Source organism: Thunnus maccoyii, chromosome 14, assembly GCF_910596095.1.
Source record: "Thunnus maccoyii chromosome 14, fThuMac1.1, whole genome shotgun sequence".
Taxonomy (NCBI): domain Eukaryota; kingdom Metazoa; phylum Chordata; class Actinopteri; order Scombriformes; family Scombridae; genus Thunnus; species Thunnus maccoyii.
In genome coordinates, this window is record NC_056546.1 from 7,902,609 (window position 1) to 7,921,124 (window position 18,516).

General features: G+C 39.6%; 1 long non-coding RNA gene across 3 annotated transcripts in view; it reads right to left on the reverse strand.

The window, feature by feature from the left end:
• Positions 1-18,516, reverse strand: part of LOC121912205 — a 66,811-nt gene that overhangs the window by 25,883 nt on the left and 22,412 nt on the right. Inside the window, exon 4 of one of the 3 annotated variants that reach the window (XR_006100026.1) lies at positions 11,708-12,561. The exons of the other annotated variants lie outside the window; for them this stretch is intronic. This is a non-coding gene — a long non-coding RNA (uncharacterized LOC121912205). Of the gene's footprint in view, positions 1-11,707; positions 12,562-18,516 lie in introns of those variants that run through there. 3 annotated transcript variants of the gene reach the window in all.

Genomic DNA, 18,516 nt, shown 5'->3' on the forward strand with positions numbered 1-18,516 from the left:
GAAATGTTGCAGGTTCCTCACAGCTGAGCAGAGTCGACAATGCAATACAATATCTTGTCATCTGCGTATAAATGTGCATGGCAGTTAGTTAAAGATGAAAAACTGTTCTTAATATAAATTGTAAAAAGAACTGGACCCAGAATTGAACCCTGTGGAACACCCTTAGTTACATAAATATATATATATATAAATTATAAAAACTCTGAATGAATAGTTCCCTAGTTCATTGACTACTGCTGATCAAACAGGTAATTCAGGAACCATGCATAAGCACTTGAACTAAAACCAACATTACTTAAAATATGTGCAAGCAAGCAATGATCAACAGTGTCAATTGCCTTGGAGAGGTCCACAAAGATGGCAGCACAATGTTTTTTTTCTCATCCAAGGCACTGACGATGTCATTCACAACCAAAGTGATAGCAGAAACAGTGCTGTGGAAAGGCCTGAACCCGGACTGATGTGGGCTCAGAACAGAGTTTGTGGTGTGAAATTCGTTAAGTTGACAATTTGGATATTGGTCTACTGGTCTATATTAAGAGCCTCAATAACTACACTGATAGACACAAGATGTAGAATAAACCGAGAGGCATGATTGGAGTGAGTGCATAATCATGATTAACAAAAAGATGGTTGGTGTTAGTAAGAGGGGATCCCCTATCCTCATCCTCAAAAATATGAAAAGCTGCTGCAAAGTGTCTATTAAAGGCAGAACAGATCTCACAATGATCATATACTAAGCAATCATCAAACTTGACATGAGTAGGTAGGGAGGCAGCAGAATTGCTTTTATTAGATTTTACCACCTTCCAAAATTTTGTAGGATTTGAATAAAAGCTAGAGACCAAGTTCAAATAATAAATCAGATTTAGCCTTTCTCATGAGTGACGTGCTTTTATTTCCAATCTTTCTAAATGAAACCCAGTGGGATGCCTCTTTAGTGCCTCTAGCAAGAGACCAAACTTTGTTGAATAGGTTGATAGGGGAAAACTGTGGGCTAGATCCATTTTTCACTCTAATCTTTAAAAGGTGCATGCATATTTGCAACAGAGAGGAATGTTTTTGTAAGAAGAATCCAAAGCTAATTCGACATCAGGAGTTCCAGATGTAAGATGAATGTCACTATCATAGAGGTCATTTAGAAAAGCTCATTCATTTAAATTTCTCTTAACTATAATTCATGATGAAGTTCTCTTTGAGTGTTTGTTCCTAATATATGCAGCAGGACAATGATCACTAATCCCTAAATCAAAAACACCACTTGCAATGATTTTGTAACTCTTGTTAGAAAAAACAAAATCAATTACAATAGTTCTTAAAGGGTTCTTCCGATTACGCCTGATGGCTTCATTGATCAATTGAGATAAATTGAGGCTAGAGGAAAAAACTCCTTTTAAATAATAAGAAGCAACAGTCAACCAATCAATGTTAAAATCTCCCAAAACTATAATTTCCGAGTAAGTATACAGAGAGAGTAACTCTGCCAAATAATCAATAGACCTAGCATCAGCTGAAGGAGGTCTATAAATCCCATTTACAACAATGGAATTATTAGACCCACTATTAATCTTTCGGGCAATGAATTCAGAACATTTGGGCACAGTAACAGCATGTAGAATAGAAACAGAAAAACAGGATTTGACATAAATGGCCACCCCACTGCCCCTCCAATTCTGTAAGTTCTAAAAATATTATAATCATTTAAGGCCACCTCAGAATCACTAATGCTATTCTTAAGCCATGTTTCTGAAAGAGCTAAAAAACCTGGATCTGCTTGAGAGACAAATATATTCAAGTGATCAAGTTTCTGATGCTGTAGTAGACTTCTAATATTCAAATGAATCAACTGTAAGCCTTTTATAGTCTTAGACAGAATGGAGTTTATTTTTATAGGTCTTGTAGGCATTTATTTTTGTAGGTAATTGTCAGGCCAGTGATGTTATAAAATTAATACAGTTTGAAGTCAGTTGCTTTAACACTGGTCCATTTGGATGAATAACATTCTTTTTGTACTGGTCCTCCCTGGGCCAGAACAAATAAAAGTTGCTTATGAATCCTTATGTAGTAGCAATACAGAAGTTCTATAACCAGCAATGCAGACTGAGGAGACTGAAATGTTCTGAACCATATCTTAAGGTTGGAATGGGGCCAGAGAAAAATACAGTTTTCCCCGAGGCTCTCTATTGTTTTTGTCAGAGACTCAAAGTCAGACTGAAGTTTGATTGATTGTCAAGACATTATATTATTAGCTCCAATGTGCACAATAACAGTGTGGACAGAGGGGTAAAGATCAAGGATAGCAGGGACCTGTTAAATGACATCAGATACTTTAAATCCAGATAACAGTAGGTAATGACACAAGGAGTTTGACAAACCTGATGATAGAATCGCCGATCACAAGGATCTCAGGTTGACCATTCAAACATCCCCCACTGTAGATGGCGAGGTTGCTAGGATGATTAACAGCAACTGTCGCTGCATTTGCAGCAATAGCAGACCCCTCACCGCCTACGGGAAAGGGTAATAGGGCAGATCCAGGCAAAGAGGACAAAGGGGCTGTTCAGATGTTGTGTCTAAAAATATGCGGCAAACGCCAGCTATGCCACTTTCTCCAAGGTGCTTGGTAGGTTGCACGACTGTCGCACCTGCCATTACTAAGCAATCTTTACCTCTCTATGGTTTTTAATGGCAATTGGCAACCAGTATTGGCTGACCTTTCAACCGGATGTTGTGACATCCTTTGACAGAAAGGGTGACGCAAGTGCTGTGGGGTTAATTGATTAATTCTTGTTACATGACTTGCGGCGCGCTTGATGCATTTGAAAAAGTTGAGAAAAAACAGACATGTTACAATGAATGTGCGGCGTGACAGTGTCACTTTCAGTTTTGAGCACACTTGTTGCACATCTCCATTGAAAATAATGAATTTGCGCAAGCAAAAGAATCAACATCTGAATGGCCCAAAAGGTGCAGGAGAGTGCCACTGAGGTGTTGTTCTGGGCTTAGGGGCAGAGTGATCTGCCTGGGGACACTTGGTCTCATGCGGGGCGTCAGGTAGAGAGCCTGTCCCACTGGACAAAGGAGTGGAGACAGGATGTTTCCTTGTTGTTGATGTGATTTAGTCGCTAGCACTACTAGCTGCTAGTGGAGGAAATGAGCTATCTGTAAGCTCAGCCAGAGGAGTGAAATTGTTTCTCAGGGGGAGTTTATTCTCAGGTCTGGAAAGGGGGATAGAGAGCCTTCTCTTTCCCTTTACCATTGAAGACCAGGTTGTAAAACTGCGAGAAGATCCAGGACCATCATCCGGTCTCAATAGTTCTGTTGAGTCAATTCAGATGTCAGCTAATCTGGAGCACAGCTGAGCCTGACATTGCAGGAGATCATCAATCAAACTTTTTATTGATTGCAACTCAGTTTTGATATGGATGAGCTCAGTGGGCGATACGATTAATCTAACCATTGTGTTCGTCTTCAGTGTTGATTAAACAACATGGAAGCAGATTACTTTCTCTCTCTCTCTCTCTCTCTCTCTCTTTCTCTCTGAAGCACAAACAGCCCCAGCTGATTCATTTGGTCCAATAAATTTGGGAAGTCTAGAAGAGCTGCACAATTAAATTATTTTATCCCCATTCAAGTTAGCAGACGGCTAACCGGAAGTCAGTCGCTCGGCTGGCAGAAGTCTCTGGTATGCATTCATCTGGGCCAGTGTGGGAATGTCTCTACCAACACCAGATTTAAAAACTTAGTATACTGTGAAATACAGAGAGATTTAACTGGCAGCATTGTGTGAACTTGTTTTGGCAAGGGCTTGAATGTAATAGATGTCCATTTATATGTAAAAGTTCCGCACTGCAGGGTTAAGCATCTCTTTGAAGCTGTTAGTAAACCACCTATCAGAATATATCTTTTACCTGAGCTGGAATATTTGAACAATGTCGGGTATGTGTGCACTCCCTGTCCAGAGCTTCACTACGCAGCTCTGCTTTTGTCTTACGGGAGATCTTCACATTTACTCCTTTGGTGTAAACCACTGAAGATGTGGAGCAAAGGTACAATTTATAGTCTATCTGGTCACTGAGTGGGACTGTGCGGTATAATTTGTAGCAGTGTGTATGTGTTGATGTGCACATGCATGTAGGCTTGCGTTTACATGTGCGTGCCTGTGTAGGTGCATATACACTGCACGGTTGTGTCTTGCCACTTGGACACAACTCTGAAAGACCATTATGTTTTGAAATAATAAAATACACACACACACACACACACACACACACACACACACACACACACACAGCCTTTCTCTGTGAATCTCAGACACACATACACACCAACAGACATGCTTTTAACATACACCTCTGCACACCTCAGCACGGCCAAAACGCACTAAAAATTTACGACCTTAACATTCCTGCAGGGTCAAGCAATTTATCAAATCCTGCACATTCTGGTTTCAATTACACAGCCGATTGTGGAGAGCGGTTATTTTAGCAGGTTCATTTGGCCCAGTAGGGAGGTCGAGTCTTTTTGCTTAACACCCCATCCCCTGAACGCAACTGGGCATTACTTTCAGGACAGATGCGTTCGCTCGTCTCTGGATGCTACAGATGGTAAGAGAGAAATTGTCAGGCTGCTAGAACTGAGCAGATGAGCCACGGGTGTCATCACACAACTGTCTCTCTCAATTTCTGTCCTCCTCTTGTCTTTTGGCTTTGTCCTTCCTTCCAGGTCTTTTTCAGTGGCAAAGTCAGTCTGTCATCTTGCTTGTTCCTTCCTTCAACCTCTCTCATCTGTGTGAAGCTTTACAATGATTAAGAGTCTTCTATCTGTTTTTTTTCCACCTCTCTATGTATCCCTCTATGCAGGTTTCCCCTTCTGCTCCTCTCTATCCTTTTCTCTCCCACGTCACCATTCTCTATCCGACTTTCTTGATCTTTTCGTCCCTTTCTCTGCCTCACACCCTCTCCCTTTCGTCTTTCTCCTCTCTCTCTCTGTGGTAGAGTGGTGATAAATCCCTATTTTATTGCTGGAGAATTCCTCTCTCCCTGCAGGGCTGACAGCTCCCCACGTTCTAAGACACTGCTAGGACCAAACCCAATCCTCCCTCCCTCCATCACTCCATCTCTGCCTCCATCTGGCCCTGATTACTGAGAGAGTGGAAGGGTGGCAGGGCGGGGTGGGGTGGGGGAGACGTTGGAGGGAGGCATCACACCATTACACCCTAGGAGAGGATAGGGAGAGAGGAAGGAGGGATGGAGGGAGTGGATGATGCACAACATGTTGGTATGGAGGAGGAGAAGGGGGAGAAAGAGGAGGAGGAGGAAGAGCACTAGAAGGGAAAATGGAGACTGGAGACAAGAGAGGTCATTGTGGTCTGGATAAATAAATATTAATTAATTAATTAATATAATTTTTGAGTACATCCAGTACAGGGGCTGTAACGTGGAGGTGACATGAGGGATAACTACAAGGGTGGGAGAAAATGTAAAAAAAAAAAAAAAAGATTTTTAAAGTGATAAAAAAAGTAAATAGTGTCACATTCTTACTGTGGCAGTAAAAGCGAAGACCGAAATGAGCCGATTGAATTGTTCCTTCAAGCTAGACAAGAAAAATGTCAGTTTCCTGTGGTGTGACCAAGAGAGACGGTAGTGACAGAAAGAAGGAGGTTGACAGAAGAGGGAGAGAAAAATAGAGACATAGAGAAAGATAGAACAACAGGTGACAGCCATAGGCAACGAGGCACTAGGACGAAGGCTAAATAAATGTCCAAGCAGAGCCGACACCCTCACTGTTTGTAGTGTGTAATCTCTAATATGTTGCAAACAGCCCACAGTAGATGCCGCATAGAAGGATATGCATTTTGTGGGGGGTTTTCTTGCATGAATCAAACTGCATTCAGGGTTGTCAAATATCAGTTTGCAGAATAAGAATTGCAAAACCGCTTTGTTAGAAACAGAAATAAAATTGCATTAAAAAAAAAAAGCATTTTGATTTAACCTTCCCTGTCGACTAATGTGTGTCAGGTTATATTAAATGAGGTTGGGCTCATAAGTGTTGAGTTGCATATTCTAAGTTCCGTGATATAGAACAGCACACAATGAAACAGCAGCTGAGTCCCACAAATGTAATTGAGAAGTGATAATGGCCATCATTTGGGTGGAAAGTGGCTAGATGGAGAGGAGATTTTGGAAGTGTGTATGTGTGTGTGTGTGTGTGTGTGTGTGTGTCCGTCCTGGCAGGCCCGACTCACTGCAGCAGGTGCCAGAAGAGTGTGTAATAAACACAACTGCTTTGGACAAGCTGGCCTCTCACATCAAATAATGTGTTTTGGCGATGTCCACCTCAGCTGTTCATATGTGCAACACTCAGCAGCAGTGAAGCCTCTCAAGAAAACACAACCAATTAATATAACAGTTTCTCACAGAGAGGCAGGGCTTTACCGGGAGATAAAAGTCAAATTCTGTTTCGGTTCTGGCGATATTAGTTCTGTGTAGTACCTGTAAACCAGTATGTCAACTCTGGTAAGTGAATACTTTCATTTCAAAATGAGATTTCCACCTTCTGATAATTTGATAAAATTATACAAAATGCAGAAAAATGATTTCAGTATCACATGCCTTCCTTACATTTATGATTACATTTTGAAGCAGAAGTTAATATAGAATAATGGCAAAAGTCTCTTAACTACACATTTTTCTAAATAAAGCATCTATATCTGTTCTTCTTCTACCATTACTTACATTATCATTACTCTACATTAACATTCATGACAATGAAAATCAAGAGATTGTTTTAAAATATTGAGCCATCAACAGAATTTGTTGTGGCATAAATATGCAGCATTTTAGAGCTTTTTATATTTTTCTCCCGCAAGGAATCTCACCATACAATGAAGAAAATTCACAAGACACTGTTGACTAAGCTTTAAGCCTCATGTTAGATTATGAATCACCCCCCTCCTCGCTTGCTCTCCAGCCACCTCCACCAAAATAATCAGTATAATTTCTATTCATTATTACACCTCCATTTATCTGCGAGACGAGACGTGGGGAGGACGGGGTATAACTCTGAGGAATAACAATACCATTAAAAAGCCTGTGCGGCAAATATCAATCATTGTTGCAGTTAATGTCCCTCCAGCCTATTCAGATGGCCTCTCTCTTTTCCTAATGTCCACCCATCTGTGTGTGTGTGTGTGTGTGTGTGTGTGTGCGCAAGTGTGTGTGGCTGTTATATTCAAAGCCCTTTAATCAACAATCGTTGCATCTGGGCCAGATAATGAATGGCATTGTTTATAACCTCACCCCTGTATCAGGTGATAAATGCATATGTGCCTAATGCTATAATTTGAATAAGAAATGAGATTGTGCTTTATTTTAATATCGAGGAGACACTGTGTTAATAAAAATTCCTTGGTAAAGTTGTGATGATGATGATGATGATGTTAAATTCTGTCAACCAGCCAAAGGATTAAGCTGCAGCAATAAAACCGAAGATTCAAAATGAAGTTATGAAGCAGTTGTTTGTGATGCATGGCCTTTGACAATAAGATACAAACAAAAGTGGTTAAAAGCAAAGAGAACTGCATTCAAGTGGAACATTGATTTATTGAGTCACAAATTTACAAAAACAAACAAAATGCTCTGTGAACATTGTTTAAAATATGAAACAGGTTTCTCTAAATCCACTTAAAAGAATGCCTCTGTCACACAAGCGCTGATGTATGTGCAAAAGCTCCTGTCGAGTTTATTTTCCATTCTGAACACATTTAGCAAAACTGTCTTGCATGTAACACAGGATCCTCTGTGTGCTTTCTAGTTATAAACTGGCGGAGGGAAAGCAAACCGAGCTCAAACATCATCACAATTATACAGGAGGTGTTATGAAAATAATATCACACTCGGTTTAGATGAAATATTGTATGTGTTGATTGCTAAATGGACTACAACATTTCAGTGTCACTCACTTTGACCACATTTAAATAACTACAAAATCTGTATTTTCTTTTTCAAAAGAGCAAGCTTTACTAGAATCATCTACTGGACTACATAATACATTTATATTCCAGAAGTAGTGAAATAGTAGCCAAAAACTGAAATATTATTTTTGTAATTCTTAATTAAAAAAAGACTCAAAATGTGTTATTATTCACACAGTGTGTGAGGTGTTTGACAAAATACTACATATTGTTTAATTTACTAAACTACACTTTGAACACCAGAGATGTATCACAGTGTGGACAGTTGTTATATACAGTTGCTGAAATTAGAGTCTGATTTGTGTATTTTCAACAAAATGTTTTGCATGGCACAGAAAATCCCTTAAAACTGCATAATAGATCTTTGGTCGTAAAAAAAAAAAAAAAAAAAAATCAAGAAAAAAACAGTGCAGACAATTTCCTGGCACTATTTCCTCAGTGACATTATCCCACTGGAATAGCAGTGGCGCAGTGTTACAACCCTGCGTGTTGCCACAGTGGAATACAGATAGAGAACAGCTCAGCGTTCGCTACCCGGGGACTTAAGCTGTCCAAATCTTTGACAGTTTCTTAACAGCTCCTGGCCCTTAAACTATGAAAGATTCCAGCGACAGATAGGGAACCCCACCTACCCCCCCCCCCACTACCCCCCCCAACAACCCTCCACCCCCCCCCGTCCATATCAGGCAGAATCATTGATAAAGACAACCTTTCAGGGATGACACTGATAGCTGCTCCAAAACCATTCGAAAAGTGATTTGCCTGCCATTTTAGCTGCTGCTGCCCTCTTTATGATGCACACGTGTCTGGGAAGACAAGGAGGTTGCTTATACAGGAGGAATTAGATGGGACCTTAAAGGGCCACAAATATGTATTCATATTTTCCTCAATTTATGTACATGAAAGATTAAATGCAATTAATCTATACACTATTAAAATTTGAGTTTGTTTGAGTGGATCATATTTTTTTTAAGCTACCCTATTTCAGTGTCATGTCAGTTTGGACTAAAGTGAATATCTCACTACAATCAGCACTTAAAAGAAATGAAATCATTTGACTCAGAGGAGCTGTATTGGTGAATTATTAGAGAAAGGATCTTTAAAGTTAGAAATGCATTATCATGTCAGTGACCTTATTATCAAGCAGAATTTAAGTAGAGACTGAAGATACAAATACACAGTCTGTATATGTATGATGTTTCAGATATTACTTACTAAATAGTGTCTGATATTAACGCCTCCAAATCTTAAACAGAGAAAGATTTAAACTGCTGATCAATTGCTAAATTAAAGCAGGAGCAGTCAGTGCGTTTTAGGCTATATGAGAAGGCTGTTTGTTCAAAGAAGAAAACAATTTCCTTGTGTAATGTTTAAAATCTGACAGCGGTGGTTGTAGAGAAACTGGATCCGGACAGACATTTTGAAAGCTGAGATATTTCTCGTCTTAACACTGCAAAATGTTTCATGATGTCTTTAATTTACTGCATCTGAAGCTCCAACTCAGACGTTCAGACATGAGATGGAGACACTGTCTCTACTCCTCTGTCTCCTTCTGCTCCTGCATCCCTTCACCCCTCCTCTCGCCTCCATCCCCATCTTCGGTCCAAATGAATGACGCCAGCTGGGGTCGGTTGGCTGATGCTGGGCCCTGCTAGGTGGCATTGACAGCTGAATTATCCCACAGGCCGCGGCGGCTGATTATCAGCGGAGAAGTCATCAGGGCGTCCAAGCCTCCCCACCTACCCCCAATCCCCAATCTCTCTACCCCCCTTGTCCTCTTCCCCGTCCCCCTGTCACCCCTTGTCAAGAGAGGGACGCCTTCACCAGGCTCGCCGCCCGGATCCTCTTGACAGGTAATCTCAACAATAACAATTACCGCCATTACTGGTGTCATAAACAAGTGGCCGACCCCAAGCCAGGGCAATAACAAAGGCTTTATAATTCACCATGCAAGGCCATATAAATACATGCCAACAGGTAACAAGTAATCTAGCTGAGAGGATGAGGGCTGGTGCTCCCAGGCACTGGACTGGATCTGTGTGTGTGTGTGTGTGTGTGTGTTTGCTGCAAGGAGCCGTGTGGGTGAAGGGTGAGGACTGAAGTCGAGGCTGCAGACACACATTTGAATATAATCACATAAGGAAGAGAATGATTTCAGTGGGTGAATATATTTGATTGGGTCTAAGTCACATTTGCTTGATGTTTAAATGCAACGGCGTGCAGTGAAGCAGTTTTGTCAGGCCATCGATGAGACAATTTTATCCGAGAACGTCATTGATTTTGAGCATGTTATTGATTTAGCAATAGAGGCGATACTTCACTGTAAATCTTTGATTATCAGAGAGAAGTAGATGACACTTGAACGCATCAAATAAATGTCTAAATGTCTTGAATACTGAGAGGAACAAAAATCCTAATTGAGAACAAATTCAGATTCATTATAATTATTATTAATGAGACAAATTTGATGTAAGAAAGAAGTGAAATTAAACAAAACATCTATTTGTTTCAATATTTAACAGAATCAGATATTTAACAATAAACCAATCTTATAAATAGGTATGTATAAGTATATATATTTATTAATTTTAATATATTTGAATTCCTGCTTGATTTAATAATAATTTTACGTTTTTATTTATTATAACAATTATACAAATTAATTCTGCCCAAACGCTTTGTGCCTTGCAGTTGAAGTTTGGGCCAGATTGCTTCCTCTCCTCAGCAAAGCAAACAAGGCGTTGTGGCCCGGAGCGCTAAAATAATTTGAGACTCCCTAATGAGGAGAGCTGAGCAGCAATTAACACGTGTCAAAGTCGACATCATCAGGTGCCAGTCTCATTTTCTTCCCAAGACTCAATGGATTTTTTTTCCCCTCCTCTTCTCCTCCCGTTTCCTCTTGTTTATTCTCACCCGAAGGCGACGGTGAAAAAAAAAAAACAGGTTTCCATTTCTGATGCAGTTGGACTGCGGCGCGTTTAACGATCACTAGTTAACGCCACTGAGATTGTCGTGCCAACGTTTTCTCTCATCCTTTATTCGTTTTCTTTCTTTCTTTCCTGTTTTTTTTTTTTTTTGCAGCGGCAGTCAGATCACACACACACACACACAGACACACACACACACACAGACATAGGCCGGTTAACGGTGCGTAATTCCTGCAGGAGCGATGCTCCGAGCGGAGAAACAGGCGAGAAGAGGAGAGCAGGAGCCGCCTGATGTGGATCCGCACGGTAGTTAAAAAAAAAAAAAAAAAAAAATCCCGATACATTAAATAACAATTTAAATAATTTATTTCAGACTAGCAACAATTGAACTAAATTGTATTTATTTTTTTAATCGGTGAAATAGGAGAAGGCTAATATTTATTTTATTATCCTCTTTTCATGAGCATAATTTTGTACAAACGTTGTAATTATAATCAGCAATTATATATACTAAAATTAAAGATAATAATTATAAACTAAATATACAGATGGAAAAAGATATTTGGAGTGACTTTAGTCAAAATGTATTTGCATTTAGATTTAAAAACAGGTTGGCTGCACGATTAGATGTTGTATTTAATTTATTAAATAAGACAAAGATAAAAATGTGAAGAATTTAAAGAAGTGAAGAACTTTTACACAATTAAATATGCACAAGATAATATTACAGGGAAAGTACTAAAATAAACATAGGCTTCATTTAGCATCAAATGTGCAAATAACTTCAAATCACAACTGTCTTTCATAATTGTTGATAAATACATTTTTTATTGCAGAATTAAAACAGGTCATTTCACTTACATCTTGGCCTATTACACACACCGCACTGATGATTAAATAGCCATGTTGTGAGTTTAAATTACCAAATGAAGTGTCAAAAGAAATGAATGTCAAATTACTCCATTAACAGAAATTACTTTCATAAGCACAATTAGAGGACACAACTTGAGTTCTCTGCTGAGCTCAATTTTATTTTTTTATTTTTGACTGTCATAATTTGTTGCAATTAAAAGTCTGAAAAGTCTGGATGTAAAACACAGATGTGTTTAATCTCCAGCTAATTTACCACACAAATGTCAGTGTGCTTACAAAGATGAATAAAAGAAAAAAAAAAAAAACTCCATCTACCTAGCAACAGCAGCTCACAAAACACATCAACAGCACTATGTAGCAACACTACAACCTCATCTCTCAGCTTATGTGTTAACCAGTTTGCATCTTTCTCTGCACTTGTAGAGGCAGGGTAAAGAAAAAAGAAAGAGGAAGAAAAGGAGGAGGAGGTGTTTTTGTTGCCATTCTTCTGACCTGAGCCGCTCATCTTCCTCAGTGCTCAGCGGGAGCCCGGCCGGCGCTCGCCTCGCCTACCCAGGGTCCTTTTGGTGTGTGTGCATATCATTTGCATACATTTCTTGTCGGCTGACGAGGCCTCGCTCTCATTAAAGCCTCGTCTCACAAAATTCCCTCCCAGAATCCTGCTGGTCCTCGCTGCCATGAATCCATACCTGTGGCCGCTGATGGAGGCATGCTGGTGCTCAAAGGCAACCAGAAGAGGGTGAGGGGATGGTTAGAGAGGAAAGACGGGGAGACAGAGATCTGTTTCTGTGCAGTGAAAACAACAGAGAAAGCAAAGGAGAGGAAGAAAAAAAACTGAAGTCAAGCGAGAGAGGATAAATGACTCCTCTGTGTGCTCTCTCTCTCTCTCCCTCTCTCTCTCCCTCCTGCTCTTTCTCACTCTCTCTCTCTCTCTCTCTCTTTCTGACTCTTGAACCAGGCTCCATTTTGTGTTAAGCAGCTCCCTCTCATGACAGATCTCTGGTGGGGTCAGGTGTCAAAGTTGAGAATAGGGTCAGCTGTAACACAACATGCAAGAGAACTCTGCAAACTCTGTCTCTGTCTCCTTCTTTCTATCTCTATTACTTCCTCTTCCTCCACAAAAAACACGCTCTACATGCACAAAGGTGATGAACTATTACGTGTTTAAAGGATAAAGGCTAATCATTATTGTGTATTTTTCTAATTCTCAACAAACACCATGAAAAGACAAAATAACAATCGGTTACACGGCGATCAGACCATTAAGTTGGTGTGGCCGTCTTGCTTCATGTAGAAACTGATATACAATTCAGCTTGATTAATAGATCTGCACCTTATCAGATAAATACTTTGAGACTGGATTTTACAACTGAGGAAAGTTATTGCAGGGACTATAATCAGTTTTAACCTCCCTCTGAATGATTGTGAGGTAAAACAGTAGAAATACAGTGTTCAGAGTAAGTCTACCAAGGATATGCGTTTACACACATTTGATTGGCTAATGCAGTTTTCTGTCGAATAATATCACATTGCACTGTGCAAAAAGCTGATCTACATTTTTGTTTGATGACCCTTGACGTAGCACTTTGTGATGGCACTCCCGTTGAGCCAATTCACTGGTCTCATTGAAATGAATGAGAGTTTTTTTTTCCACACTGTGCTATAGGTTTGAACAGTTTTTCCCCTTAATACTTTCTGACTTCCCTACCTTCCCTTTCTAAGCCCCAAGTTATATCTTGCAGGTCACAAATACCATATTGGTCTGAACATAAGACGACGCCCCCTTTTCCAACAACTGTTTATGGAGAAAAAAAGAAAAAAAAATCGTAAATCCCACATTTGTGCAGCCTGTCTATCAGTCACACACTCTCTCCCATCAGGCGTTTGGAAGCCATCAAAGTTATTTTCTCCTGCAGTTAGTATTTTTCAGTCTGTCTGACTGTTTGAGCTCCTCAACATCTGTGACAGCAGTAATTCTTGGCTGCTTTGCAGATGATTCGGACCCCGGTCCGTTTCTGCAGCACAGACGTCAGGAAACGCCTTTGATGCATTTTCACTTGTTATGAATTTACTCTGCATCAGAAAAACGTGTTAGACGAGCCTTCGAAAGCTCCTGCAGGATTAAACTGAGCTAACAAAACACCTTTTTTTGTAAATGTAAGTGAATGCACTTGATAGCCTAGCAACATTAAGGCTACAAACAACCCATAATGCAACACTCTCTGTAGAGCTGGTGTTACAGCTCCATTCAAAAAGGATCTCTGATTTTGTAAATGTCCTTGAATATCACACAACCCCCACTTTTTCAAATGTTATTCCCAGAATAAAATATTGTCTTATATTTGGGCCAATATGGTATATAGTTTAATTTATGAGAAACACCTGGAGGGGCTGTAGTTTTTTTTAGCAAAAGTTACTCAAACAGGAACTAACACTGCATTTAGACACAGATTAATCATTTAGTGCTCTAGTGAGCATTTATGACACCAGGTCGGTGTTTGTGGGATTGACTCAAAATAAACTACAGTGCCCCTGTTCATGATAAAGATGTCACCCAGTATGACAGTGTGCCTCTTTGGATTTTAGTAGTTTTTAGAACAACAATGGAAGTCCATGACACAAAATATAGGTTACAGACAATACTTAAAATATAGAATATTGCCAGACTTATCTATTAGAAGTTATGTATGCAGCCATGGAAACAGAGGAGCTGAGAGCAGCGTTGATGATGATAAAAACACGACACACCAAAGGAATTTAACGACATACTCTATGTACTCTATGCAGTTCTCTCACATACACAGGGACTCACAGTCACACGCCAAAATGAATGAACACATATAGAAACACACGAACAAAACCACATCACTCAAACCTCCACACCACTGAACACAAGTGGAGGGCAAAAAACAGAGAGAGAGTGAGAGAGGGAAAAAATGATGAAGTCGGACTTGAACATCAAACAATAAACAGTCCATTAAGTCTGTGGGTGGAAGGGTTTGGGAGTGGGGGGGTGGGAAGGCAGATATTGGGGAGGGGGGGGGGAGGGAGGGGGGGGGCAGAGGAATGATGGGAGTTTATTTAAAGCATGGTGACCCCGTGGCCGAAGGCTGCCTCAGTGCAGGGATGAATAAAACTTTAATGGCTCATAAAACACAGCGACCCCTTCTCCGAGCCCAGCTTCACAGCATTTATTCCTGCTGGGTCGGCCAATCAGATTGCTTGAATCTCCAAATACAGGGAGGGAGAGAGAGAGAGAGAGAGAGTGGGACAGAGAGGAGAAATAGGAGAAGAGTTAAAGGAATAATTAAACAGTTTGGGAAATGTGCTTATTAGCTTTGTTTTTTGAGTGTGAGTTGAGAAGATATCAATCTTATATATGTGCAGAGTATGAAACCGGGGTCAGGAAAAATTATTATGCTGTAACTCATTCGTTTAACAGTTAACTATTGATGTATCACAGGTTGCCAAACACAGTCGGTCAGCACAGGTTTTTGATTTGGTCCGTGCAGGCATAAAGATACAAAGTCTGGCAAACTCACTGTGTAACCCTGTCTGCTAGAATTTAATTCATGTATAACAAATCTGCAACAGTTAACCTATTTTGTTAGAAACATAATGCTGTCCAGATTCCATATTTCTAATAAGGAAATGTTGATACTGAACATATCTTCTAAATGTCCTCTGACAACTTATTTTATTTGTTTTCTTATGATATCCACTCTTGCAATAAAAAAAACATGTTCATAGATTAAACTTTCTATGGTTATATCCTCCAATTTCTGTTTTATTCATGTGTTTGTCCATCCTTGTTACTTTCCTTTTGATTTGATTTAACTGTAATCAGGGCATTGCTGTAAAAGCCAGTATAAATAAGGGTTAAATGTAAATAAAAATGTGTTAGGCACTCACTGTGTTTATGTTAAGCACTTGGATAAGGTTAGGGAAAGATCATGGTCATAGTTAAATATTGAAAAAGTCAAAAGGGACTTGATAGGACGGGTTTATTTTTAAAACATGTAAACAAAACCACGACCTTCCTCTAACCTTAAAGTGTTTTTGTTGTCTAAATCTAACCACACACATGACCCTGGTCTCCTGCATTTATCACCAAAATCTACTGTAACTGCTCAACCTAATTAGTATATAAGCATAATTTCTTGGAAACAAGATTTGGACTGTGATAATAAGACTTCAGGATGCTGCACAGAGTCGCTACACCCAGCTGCTGTTCGCCGAGAAATAGTTCCACCAGGTTATTCCCTGTGAAACCACAAATTGTATGGCGTTAACAAACGAGATACGTGTCGGTGGGTGAGTTTTTGAACTTCGGAGATCTGTTTTCCTTTGGCATAAAGACTGGAATCTTTATGCTAAGCTAGGTTAACGAGTCCCTGACGACTCCAGCTCCGTACTTAACGTATACACTTGAGATTGATATCTATTTTCTGATCTCACTCTTTGAAACAAAGCGAATAAGCATAACTCCCCAAATCTATTGATTTAATTTGAAGGGTACAAGACAAAGAAAGGTGCAGAAAGGTACTGACAGAAAGAAACAAATTTAGAAGCAAAAGGAGAAAAAGGGATAGAAGTCGTTGATAAAAGAGGAGTATTAAAGTCAAGTCATGGCAGTGGAGATAGAAAAAGAGAAATGGAGCGAAAGAGAGAGTCGGGTGTAAAGTGAGAGAGAGAAAGAGACTGTGATATTTATCCTGGTAAGGTTTCACACAGACATGTAAATCATACAAACACACAACCTCTCAACCTTTTTAGCACAACACTGTGAAGGTACAAACTATCACCAGCGGTTTAATCAAACCCGTGTGAACTGTACTTATTGCCAAGCACCATTTGCCTCTCTGGAAACGGGCCTGTGACAGTCTGAAGCTGAGGTGTCAATCCATGCCGCCATCACCCCGAGGTGCTGGGATCTGTAAACAAGCAGCTGTCACCTTATTTAACACTCAGCCATTTTCTTACCCACCTCCCCACTCAATCTATGATGTTTGTCTGAACTCCAGGAGTCATTTTGTTGATGTGTTTAAAGTGTTGTAATTTGCATTTTTAGTAGCCACTTTCCTCAGCATTGCTTTGTCTAAGTATACTACAATTAGTGTATATCCTACATTTCCCAGAATATCTTTTGTCAAATCACAAAGAACAATCACAGTTGCTTTGCCTACTCTATTAAAAAAATAATAAATACATTGAAAATTGCAACTTTATCAAGATAAGTTGCTGATAAAAAGCTTTGCAATCTGCTGCCGTCCATGTAGGAAAGTGAGAGGAAAAGTCAAGAAGTATAAAAGACATCCAAAAAACAGATAACTAGTGCAAAAATGGATGGGAAATGGAGTATAAATGACGAAAAACACAACATGTGATGTGCATGTTTTTGCGAGTTCATGGCGAACTATTTTTTAACAAACATCTTTGTTATCAAAGTAGATGTGTATTCCCATCTGTGACTGTATCAGCCAAAACATTTGATGTGTGTGTGTTACAGTCTGTGAACCTCTCTACCCCTCTCTCCCCTCCTCGTTCAGCCCAGCGGGTGTCATTTTCAGGTCATGAGACTGTAAATATACCCAGTTAGACCCCAGAGTCATAAATTTAGAGTGAACAGCCTGAACTCCTACGTGGACAGATAGCATGAGACAGACATGATATGGCTGCTGGAATAAATAACAACAGCACATATTCACAGCTTACATAAAAGACGGTAATAGATATCACATTTACACACCTACAGAAACATGACCAAGATCATACACACACATACAATAACTATACAACAATAAGAAACAGTTTTATTGACACTACAACTACAGCAGACATACCACTACTGCAGTACAGATACTAATATTAGTGCAACAAACACTACAATTGTAACTACAATTCAACTGAATTCAATACAATTAAATGTCCATTATTTAAAAGTCCAGTGTGTAAGATTTAGTGGCATCTAGTGGAATGGACTTGAATATAATATTCATGTAGGTATGTACAAGTATGTTTTAATTAGTGCATAAACACCTGAATATAAGTAGTGTATTTTCGTTAGCTTAGCATTGGGTCCCCTTCCACGGAGGCTGCCATGTTGCACCGGCATGTTTCTACAGTAGCCCAAAAGGGACAAACCACGCTCTGGCTCTAGAGAGGGCCTGTCGCATTTTCGCTTGGGGGGTGGGGATTATTGATTTGATTTCAATCTGCAACGTCACCACTAGGTGCCACTAAATCTGGTCCTTTAAATGAAAGTTAAACAATTTTATCAAATGTTTGACAAAATTATCATTACTCGAGGTCTACTTACTCTTACTACTGATACTGATCTCTCAAGAAAAATGACACAATATGTCGTAATGTCAGTAGGGAAAAAATGACCTATTGTTGCGTTTAAGTGACAGATGCCATCTAGTGGTCGTAGTAATTATGGCCTGGAGCAGTTCAGCTGAAGTACATATACACAATATGTTGATTATTTTCCTCATTCCTCTAACCTTAACCCCCTTGGTTATTATCTTAGCCATGATGGCAAAGGTCACCTAACTTTAAGGAAGAAGTAACTTTAACCCTCACCATGTTTCTCTAACCTTAACAAAGTGATCATTTGAACCCAAACCATGATCTTTCCCTAAACCTAATCAAGTGATTTTGTGTATAAACCTAACCAGACCTTAACCACAGCGTTGTCACATCATAAAACATCATTATGTTATAACAGTGATTTATAAC